This window comes from Stomoxys calcitrans, chromosome 1, assembly GCF_963082655.1.
Source record: "Stomoxys calcitrans chromosome 1, idStoCalc2.1, whole genome shotgun sequence".
Lineage (NCBI taxonomy): Eukaryota > Metazoa > Arthropoda > Insecta > Diptera > Muscidae > Stomoxys > Stomoxys calcitrans.
The window spans coordinates 129,365,586-129,374,075 of record NC_081552.1 but is presented as its reverse complement, the minus strand read 5'-3'; the positions used below and the strand labels follow the sequence as shown (position 1 = coordinate 129,374,075).

Genomic DNA, 8,490 nt, shown 5'->3' with positions numbered 1-8,490 from the left:
CTATGAGATTCGTATCAATCGCCTTAAATACTGTATTGTGAATTATGTAATTCCAAGAAAAAAAACGAAATGGTTTTATTTGAAGTAATTATTTTAAAATACAAATTAATCTGGATGATTATTTCAGGGTTTTAAAATTGTGTTTCCTGGTCCTTGAAATTTTTCATTTCGTTGCTGATGTTACTCATATTATTTATAATTTAATATCACTAATTATTCTTTGGAAACGTTTTTCAGACTAACAAGCAAAATATTTCATTTAAAGACATTTTTAAATATTTTTTTTTTCTACATATAAAATTTCATTTTGTTGTTGGTTTAACCAGCTTAGACCAATGTGTTTTTATTTCTTGCTTCTATTTCAAAATAAAACAACAAAAACACTTTAAAGAATCTCAACATTTGTGGTGTGTTAAATGTATCAAGGGGCGGGCTGCAATGATTTCGGCCTTTGCCGAGGGCCTCGTCAGACTGCTTTGCCACCAAAAAATTACATGCTTCCACCTACTCACTAATTAATGAGCAGTGCACGAGAATTAAGAGAAAATTCATATAAAAAAATATGTCTCGGAAAATTTTTTGTTAAATGTTTGTTTTTCGGGACAATTTTATAAAAAAAATTTTTGGCAAGAAGAAGACATGAAGATTTTGGCTTAATGAAACTTTTAATAAGTTTTCGTTTAAAACAATTGCACAAATTTTATCTCTTGAAAAAATTACATTACGATTAATGTTTTAAAAAATTTGCATTAACCCATTAACGACGAAAAATAACCAAGAATAGAGCAAAGCTTTAGCAAAATCGTAGCTCGAGTTAGGTAGGAGGTAATGAAGTCGGGATTCGCGGAAAGTGAACGACTGAAACCAGTTACAACAATTTTTTCCGTCATGTTTTGGGAGAAAAATGGATTGGCGAAAGTCGGCAATTTTTTATATCCCAAAAATCAAACGAAAAAATTTCCCACAATTCTTAGGAGTGAGATTTCTGGAATCTGTTTTAATGGCATGTTGCATGTTTTTATGCCAAAATCATTAAAAATCCAGCATTCTTCGCTTAATTATCATAATATATTAAGAAAATGTTTTTTTGTTGTTGTAGGGGATAAGGAAATTTAAGATTTTTTTATCTTAAAAATTTTTTAAATTCAAAATATTTAAAAAAATTGTTACGTCAATATAAATTCTCTAAATTATGAATACACAAAATTTCATCAAAATCAGACAACGGAATCAAGGGTTAGACGTAATGCGTTAAAATTTTGTATTTAAAAATATTTATTGAAATTTGCCTACAGAAAAAAAATTCAGGATAATGTTATGTGAGACAGATAAGCATAATAAAAAGACTTTAAAATGTTTATGCAATATGTTATTGAAATTTTGGCTTTAAAAAATAATCTCGAGGTTAGGTTGCATTTAGAGAGTTTTTCGCTGAAATTAGCCCTAAAAAATCATTTAAGTTTAGTGTTTAAAAAAAATGTAATTAAAATCTGGTCTAACAAAATTTTTCAAGAAATTTTGTCTTTAAAAAATAATTTCGAGACCTTGCTGAAGTTTTTTCTTAAGAGAATGTCACGCTGAAATTTTGTCTAGAAAAATTTCTTAAAAGTTGTTGAGAAAAAAAATCGTTTTTACTTAGAATTTTATTATAATTTTGTCCTTACCAAAAATAATTTTAAGACTGGCCCCGGCCTTAGCAAAATGTTGTCTTTGTAGAATATTATAAATATGATATTTTGTCATTTAAAAAAATGTTACTACAATTTAGAGTAGGTGAAATTTAAATATTTTCTTTAGACAAAATCATTTTGGTGGAGATTCGGACCCGAGGACACCCTGGCTACTTCCCTGTGTTACTGTTTCACGTTTTGCTATCTGTAAACCTTTTGCCGTTCATTACATTCATTGTGTGGTGGCTGAGTTGATAGAATATTCGCTTTGCATTGGAAAGGCCTGAGTTCAAATACCGCTGGCGGGAGTACTGCAGAAACAGTGCTGAATAAACAAACTTTAACAGCAGGCCTACTGCAATTGGTGCTGTTGAAGGCCAGTTGAGAACACTGTTTTTGAACGCCTCGTAAATGGACATATTTGGCAGGGCGTTGTCCTGGCGTATGTCCAGCAATGGGAGGTGCATAACATCTTTGCAGCCATATGCATAGGCATGTTCTTCACCTCTTTCCGCTCCTGGGATGCGTGGTGAAATTTCAAACTGCCTTTTCTATAGTGGAAACTCCTTTTTCCGTATTTGGCAAATACTGAAGCTCATGTAACGACGATCAGAGAAGCTGGTTTCGTCCAAGACTTCCCAGTCACATATTCTTCCGTTGATATTTTCTGATACAATAGTAACATCTAGCACCTCCTGCCTGTTCCTGGTTATAAAGGTTGGTCTATTACCTTTATTGCAACTTGCACTACGACAGGGCAGAGAACGATGGACAAGACGGAGTTGCTGCTCCAAAAAATTTCGTAGATAGACGAAATAGCGCTGAGATAACTGCGATTGATGTGACAAATGTAGTTGAACCTCTCCCGAGTAGGTACAGACTCTTAATGAAAACATGTGGTAGTATTTCCTATAAGGAAGAGAAATATGGGACCAGACACTACAAACGGTACAGAGAATTGTGGCTCTTAGGGTTATATCATCTAACCGAACAAGAACGAGAGAGACTGGGTGGTGCTTATGTGATACTCTGAACAAGTACTGCACAGAAAGAAGATGGACCTGGCCGCATCGGAGTGCAATAAGAATTCTGAGGTCTGGACACAGACACAATGAATATAGAACAGATAATTGCCAGATATGGGTTCCATCTCGAAGTAATGGGGTTTAAGCTGGTATTGTAGATAACAACGAACCCCCGACATTCGGCTAGAGACGCACTCGATAGATGCATTGTATATTTTCATAGCCTGTCCCTACTTAATAAAATATTCCAATTCTCCCCCCAACCCCTGGAAGCCACAATTTTAGTCCGATTTGGCTGACATTTTGTATGTAGTGTTCTATTAAGATTTTCAACAACAGTGCGAAGGCGGGTTAAATCGATCTATAACCTTTTATAGCTCCCATATAAACCGATCTCCCAATTTTACTTCTTGAGCCCTTACAAGCCGCAATATTTGTCCGCTTTGGCTGAAATTTTGCATTTTCTTACTGCTTCCAACAACTGTACTAAGTACGGTCTATATCCTGGTGTAACTCCCATATGAACCGATCTCCCGATTTGACTTCTTGAGCCCTTACAAGCCGCAATTGTTGTCCGATTTGGCTGAAATTTTGCGGTATGTGGTATTCTGTTATGACATTAAATAGCTGTGCGAAATACGGTCCAAATGAGTCTATAACCTGATATGGCACCCTTGTAAACCGGTCTCGCGATCATCCTTGCTCGATTCCTAAAAGCTTTAAATGTTGCTGGTTTGACAGAAGTTTGGTATGTAAAATAAAATTATGTCCTTCAACTAAATTTACTTTGTATACTATAGCAGAATCCATAGTGGTGGGCTCCCAAGATTCGGCCCGGCCGAACTTAGCACACTTTAACTTGTTAGTACTAGAAATACAAATTGATGAAAGGAAGTAAAAACGCGGTAAGCTCAGTCGGGCCAAATCTTATATGCTCCACTATAGATCGCATTTATGGTTGAATTGTACCTTTCGATGCTCGAATTTGTTAAACATTAAAACAATGAATTTAGGTAAAGTCAATAATTAATTTACTGAAACAACATATAAGGATTGCTATAATAGCATTGTTTGTCAGTGCAGCAGTAATATATTTGCTTTCCCATTTGCAGCGGACAAAAAAGCAAAATTTTCTGCATATTGAATAAAAAATTTCGTTGAGTGTATATTTAAACAAATCAAATTTGGTGCTATCTTAGCATGTTGTGCTGCATTAATGGAAGATAGTTATGAAACAGTCATTATTGCCAGTATTTTTTGGTTAGGAAGCACTTTTTTAAAGACAGGAGTACTTGACAACATTAAAATAGTAGAACATATCACCGGCGGATTGCAGTTCTATGCTTTTTACGAGTATGAAAACGCCAGGATGTATCAAAAATCAGTGTGGTATTATATGAATTGTATTTTTTTGCTGCATTTCGATTACAAATATACATTTTCTTCGAAACCTTCCTGATGGCCAGAGGCGTATTTAACAATCACGAATAACCCGGAGCTAATGTTTGGCAGAGCCCATCACAAGCAACGCGTCAACGCAAATTCGTGTCGACAACCAAAGCATGAATGTCTGTTGGTTTGTGAATATACATAGTTGCAGAATATTCATTTGCATGGAAATTTTACAATATTTTCTGGCATTGGTTTGAGTTTGGCAGCAAAATTCAGTCAAACCGATCTGAGCTATTATATGATAGTGAAACCTCCAAGTGTATAGAGAAGTATATAATCACTGGCAAGAAAATTACTGTATTGAAATGGAATTAAATTTTAAGAAATGTGAAATTGAATGTTTGCATCCTCAGATTTGGAATATTGGTGTTTGGATAAGAAGCGGTACAATGTTTGCAGTTGAAAACATATGCTTTTCCCTATTACTTTTTTTAAACATTAAAAAAAACTCAATGATAATATAATGGTTATGTAACGTTTATGTGACAGTCTGCCATCGGACTTATTTGACGTTTTCGTCTATAGTGATACCACAGGAGCAGGTCCCTAGTTCTGTAACGTGAAAAATTCCATTTGCCAGTCCATAGTTAGTCGCCATCCCTCGCTTGCTCACCCCTCGTCTACTTAGAATCCGTTTTATCTAACGAACACTACATATATATGTACTCCCTTGGTCGGCAATTGGTATTTTCCTATACGATGTAGATGTTACTTATCCTTCGTCAACATACGAAATGTTCCGCCGAACACGAACATTTAGCCTAGCACGCATCCGTGCTTAGTTCGCATCCGCAACTATTGGTTGCCCAAAAAGTAATTGCGGATTTTTCAATTGCATTCTTTCTTCTGTCAGTTATCAGCTGTTACTTTTAGCTTGCTTTAGAAAAAAAGTGTAAAAAAAGTATATTTGATTAAAGTTCATTCTAAGTTTTATTAAAAATGCATTTACTTTCTTTTAAATAATCCGCAATTACTTTTTGGGCAACCCAATAGTTTACATCCGCGCCTAGCTCGCATCCGCGCTTAGCTCGCATTTATAATACAAGTAGATTGTAACATTGAATTGAATCAATAAATTCACCTTATTGTCAACCCTCGATTCTAATTATGTTATCACTTAAGGTTTGTAGGTCCTTAAGTTAACCCTGGAGACGATTAAACTCAGACTTCGACAAAACCACGCTACAAATGGCGCCCGAGCAGGAACCCGATGCGAATACGCCCTGCGGATATACCGAACCTGCCGCCACCGAAGGAACGATGGGGTCCAACCATAACAATAGTGGCAGAACCAAACCAAACTATTGGCCCAGAATCACTCAGTTGGATTTACTCGCTCAAACGCCAGCAACTTCTTCAACAACTCACTTTGACCGTATTTAAGAAGGACTTCGGACCATAGGAGCTATATTAGGTTATATACTGACTTGAACCGTATTTGGCACAGCTGTTGAAAGTCATAACAAGACACTACATGTTCAATTTCAGCCAAATCGGACAAAAATTGAGGCTTGTTAGGGCTAAAGAAGTCAAATCGGGAGATCTGTTTATATGGGAGCGGTACTAGGTTATAGATCAATTCAGACAGTACTTCGCAAAGTTGTTGGAAGTCTTAAGGGAATACTGAGTGCAAGAATTCAGCCAAATAAGACAAAAATTGAGGCTTGTAAGGACTCAAAAAGTCAAATTAGGATATCGGTTAATATGGGAGCTATATCAGCTTATAGGCCGATTTGGACCGTACTTAGCACAATTGTTGAAAGTCAATTTCAGCAAAATCGGACAAAAATTGCCGCATGTAAGGGCTCAAGAAGTCAAATCGGAAGATCGGCTTATATGGGAGCTATATCAGGTTATAGACCGATTTGAAACGTACACAGTGACACAGTAGTTAAAAGTTATAACGGAACAACGCCAGCAAAATTTTAGCCAAATCGAACCAAAATTTGCTTCTTCCAGGTGCTCAAAAAGTCAAATCGAGAGATCGGTTTATATGGGAGCTATATCTAAATCTGAACCGATATGGGCCATTTGCAATCCTCAACGACATACATCAATATTAAGTATCTATGGAAAATTTCAAGCAGATAGTTTTACGGTGGCGGTGTCTGTGTCGGAGAGTCGAAAGGCAGATAAAGTGATGCCAGGTATGCTGCACCGTCTCTCTGTCTCACCACTGTTGCATCCGACGTTGACAACTCTGTAGAAAATATATAATTAAAATTTCTATGACAAATAACGCAAGTACTCGGCCGAGTACCAGTGTTAGCATAGAATAATTGGTACTTGTTATGGTTCAGTCCAGAAACTTTGTTCCGGGTCGTCCATGGCTTCTGAATTAAGGCAATATGAATCTTGCCCTTTGCTAATGATCTCCATCAGAGCGTGTGTAGCAGTCTCGCTCCGGTGGAAGTTTGTCTGGATTATCTCAATCATTGGTCCTCCAGTAAATGGACATCTTGGGAGTAGGGGATGATCTCATCGTCTGGTCCCTGTTCTTCAGACTGCATTGACTTTCCTGTCACTAAAATATTTAAGATATCACTTCATTCTTAACTCAGAAATGGCCTTTATAGTAAAAAATTAAACCATGCTCAATGTGTTATGGGACCATTGCTCTCCTGATTTTGAAAACAAAACAAACTTAATAATAAAGTCTACATTGAGATATTCGCAATGGCTTAATGAAGGTGTGGAACTCGAGTGCAATGATCATCATAAAGGACCTCCGCCAAAAGCTTATGATCAACTTACCCAAAAATCTAAAGAGCTCGCTTATCAACATTTCATTCTTGAATGTCCACTGTTGAAGTTACCGACACCTTCAAAGAGATGTTAAAGAAGGATGGAAGGCCAAAAGACGCATTGAAAATTGCCAACGTACTGCGGTCTGCCCAAGCGCCTTAGAAGTATTGTAAAGAGTGGTCTGACCCTTAAAAGTGAATCGAGATTTACATGCGAAGAAGCCGGTGCCCTCATGTTGCAAGTTGGACTCAGTCGGGATTCTTACATCATATTAAGAAAAACATTATCATCCAAAGGCATTAACGCTTTGCCGTCATACGGCGACTTACAAGAAGCGCAGCAAAATATTTTGCCATCACCTATAGTTCTTACAATTTCCGAAGCCTTTCTGCTCAAACACTGAAAGAAATAAACAAGTGCGAGGTGCAGCTTATGTGCAAATGGGGATGTGATGGTTTATCAACACCACCGAATACAACCAAGCCTCGACTACGGACTATAGAAGCGTTTTTATGGCATTTTTGGTTCTATTAGGAATTCGAAAACATGCTGATACGGATTATGTTTCAGCGAGTTTTAATGGTATTTTTGACAAACTCAACACCAGGATCAAAAAACTTTTGTAGGCTTTGCTTCGAGTTCACTAAGGAATCGACAACAAATACCCAAGATTTGGTTCAGCGTATTACGACAGAGTTTAAGAATGTTAGAATTCAGATAATGGAATACACATTTCAAATGGGATTCAATATTAAATATACATATACAATGATAGAAGGAAAAGTAAGCAACGCATTGACTGGAATATCCTTAACATGGAGAAGTTGCTTTTGTGGGGAAAAGAAATCAGACTTTACGGGTTCGTCAAAGGATCTTACAATCAATCAAGAATCACTGGAATTTGGTATATCACCCTTACAGCCTTACGTATAAGGTTTTTAGGTTTCTGCATGTGTCGTTTGACCTAAAATACCATAGAGTGTTAAAGGACTCTAAGAAATCCCTATACAAGCAGGAATTAAAAGAAATGCGCGCTATGGAGAAGAAATGGATACAAGATGATTTTAAGTCTAGATCAGGGCTGATAGGCCACTTCTTGGCTATGGAAGCACTTACTATGGTAATACTTCGAGGCGTTTCTTCATGGACTCTGAAACCACAATGGAAATTATCGCATCAAAATCTTGATTAAAAAAGTTAACATCATTTTAATGGCAATTAATAGCAAACACAAAATTAATGCAGAGAAATTTGGCATATATTGTTCGGAAGTTTCAAGACTGTATACACATTTATATCTATGGAAACTAATGACACCTACACTTCACAAGGTATTGCATTATGATCAAATCATTGTCCAAAATAATATTCTTCCCTTAGGAGAACTCACAGAAGAACCCCTAGAGGCAAGGAATCGTGATTTTGACACTTCCAACAGTTCCATTCTCGTAAATGTTCCAGAGAATTCCTGAATGAAGATATCAGCGTGTATGGACCGTAGGATTTGTTACAGGTCTTTAACATCTAAATATAATCCAAAAATTTAAAGTTTTAATGTATCTTTTATATTTGAATTCCAACACAGACGATTACTTTAT

General features: G+C 36.4%; 1 long non-coding RNA gene across 1 annotated transcript; it reads right to left on the bottom strand.

Moving 5' to 3' along the window:
* Nucleotides 1-7,618: 7,618 nt before the first annotated feature.
* Nucleotides 7,619-8,142, bottom strand: LOC131994123 (uncharacterized). Its single transcript, XR_009396466.1, has 2 exons — nt 8,009-8,142; nt 7,619-7,926 (listed from the first exon to the last, which is right to left on the bottom strand). It is a non-coding gene; the product is annotated as an uncharacterized LOC131994123 (long non-coding RNA).
* Between the last annotated feature and the right edge of the window lie 348 nt (nt 8,143-8,490).